Source organism: Euphorbia lathyris, unplaced genomic scaffold, assembly GCF_963576675.1.
Source record: "Euphorbia lathyris unplaced genomic scaffold, ddEupLath1.1 SCAFFOLD_30, whole genome shotgun sequence".
In the NCBI taxonomy this organism is placed as follows: Eukaryota; Viridiplantae; Streptophyta; class Magnoliopsida; order Malpighiales; family Euphorbiaceae; genus Euphorbia; species Euphorbia lathyris.
Genome location: NW_027069467.1, coordinates 17,501 through 20,000, shown reverse-complemented (window position 1 = coordinate 20,000; position 2,500 = coordinate 17,501).

Genomic DNA, 2,500 nt, shown 5'->3' with positions numbered 1-2,500 from the left:
GAGCTTATTAGCTCTTTTTTGGTGTTTGGTGGAGAGAGGTTCGAAAGAGCTTATGAGCTCACTCATTTATTTATTTATTTTTTATTTTTTATTTTTTTTGAAAAAGCTCATGTTTGGTGCAGAGCCTTTTCAAATAAAATTACCTCAAACATTGGTGTTTGGTGAAGGGAGGTTTGAAATCAATTATTAGTTTTTTTTTTTTTTTTTTTTTTTTTTTTTTTTTTTTTAAAAAAAAAAAAAAGCTCATGTTTGGTACAGAGCCATTTGGAGTAAAATTAGAGGTTTTGACTAGTCAAACATTGGTGTTTGGTGAAGCCCTGTTTTGAAAAGGCTACTGTTTTGTACAGAGCCTTTTGGAGTAAAATTAAGAGGTTTTGACTAGTCAAACCTCAAACATTGGTGTTTGGTGAAGAGTGGTTTGAAATACCCTATTTTGAAAAAGCTCATGTTTGGTACATAGCCTTTTGGAGTAAAATTAGAGGTTTGAGTGTCACATCCGTGTCCTTAATTTTAGTTATTATACCCTAATATTAGGTTATATTATAGTTATTTATTGATTAATGAGTTAATCGGGTATCATGGATATAGTTTGGAGGGTAATTTCATGCCTTTAGTATCAAATTAAAAGTTTAGAGCAAGTTTTAAAAGAAGCTACAGCTTAGAAGGATCCAAAGGAATATTTTCCCTTATTGGGAAGACAAAAAAACACAATTCAAGGATTCATTTTCGTGGTTATCCATGGCTGATGCATTCCCCAAACATTTCTCCATCATCTCCATTCAAACATTCAAAGTTACACAGTCTCAATGCTTCTTTGATATCTAGAGATCGAACCGTCCGATTGAGCCGATTTCTTTACAGTAGCTTCTAGACACCCTAATACACGCTGGGGTGGGTTTGCTTTTCATTTGGATCACTCTAGGATAAATTCGAGTTGGGCGGATTCTTGGCAATAAATTGAGTTCTTGTGTGTTGTTCTTCTTTTCTTTGCAAAACTAAGTAACTATCAACTACCCTTTGAGTTTTTATGTATAGATACGTATATAGAACTCTATATTTTTCAGAGCCATGAATTTTTGTTGATGTTTTTACCATGCATGCTATTGATTTGGGTTTTATGATACACTTTTAGTATAGATTTTAACTATGTTCAAGAATATAGATATATATGTCTTTGCATCCAAATTTTAAGCTATAATATACATATATGTATGCATTTATGAAATCTAGTATATTTCATTAATAGTTTTTGCAAGATATGATGTTTTTAATATATATAATTAAAGAAGTGTATATTAAGCCTTATTGAACTTAATTTATACACAAATGTATATACATGTATGTGTATATATATTGTTTCGGTTTTTCTTAAATTGTTTTGGTGAATTTGAGTATATTTGAATAATACTTGTATAAGAATTGATATTTTGAAAGATGGAACTTAGAAAGGTACTTGAGAAATTTTATGATGTTGATTTATGAGTTACATATATATATATATTTCTGATTTTAAGTTATATTATGAAATTATAATATTATTAGTATCCATCAAGAGTAATCCGGATAGGTGGCTTTAATGAAAGTCTGTATTTAGTGAGAAATACGGCATGTGTACACAGTTGAAAGAGTTCATTAGCTTTTATTATTATTATTATTACTATTTTTATTATTATTACTATTCCTCTTTTTTTTTTTTTTTTTTTTTTAAAAAAATCTCCTGTTTGGTACAGAGTCTTTTGGAGTAAAAGTAGATGTTTTGACTAGTCAAACCTCAAACATTGGTGTTTGGTGAAGAGGGGTTTGAAAGAGCCTATTAGCTTTTTCAAAAAGCTAATTTTGAAAAAACTCATTTTTTGGTAAAGAGTCTTTTCAATTAAAAGTAGAGTCTTGAGCCACTTTGGTGATGCGATGCTTGAAAGAGCTTATTAGAGCATCCACAATGAGTGCATTACATTTTTTTTTTTTTTTATTTTTGAAAAAGGTGGGATTTTGTTTTGTATCACCTTTTTTTTTTTTTTTTTTTTTTTTTTTTTTTTATTATATATATATATATATGTAGGCCCTACTTGTCATAAAACTCTTGCACACTTCAAATAAAGTATTATTTCTATCCACCAAACAATTAATCCATATCGTATTTTTTTTTTCCATATTTTCTATTTATTTTTATATATTATTTTGTATTTTTCTTTTAATCCTTTTATTAAATAATTGTTTCTTTTTTAAAATTTAGATTTGTTTTTTATTTAAACCTTTTTAACGTAGCATACATATATTTCTTCTATTTATGACATGTTTCTACATGTACCCGTGTAGAAACTAAAAAAAAAAAAAAAATCGTGGTGGACGGGGACTCACGTCGTCCTTGGACAATCCGTCTCGAGTTGGTATAAGACACACTATGGGGGGAGCACCTCCATGCTTCCCGAGCTTGGCTCGGGAACGCTAAATCCCATGCTAACACTGATCCCCCATTCGCCCATGAATCTATGCATTGCTA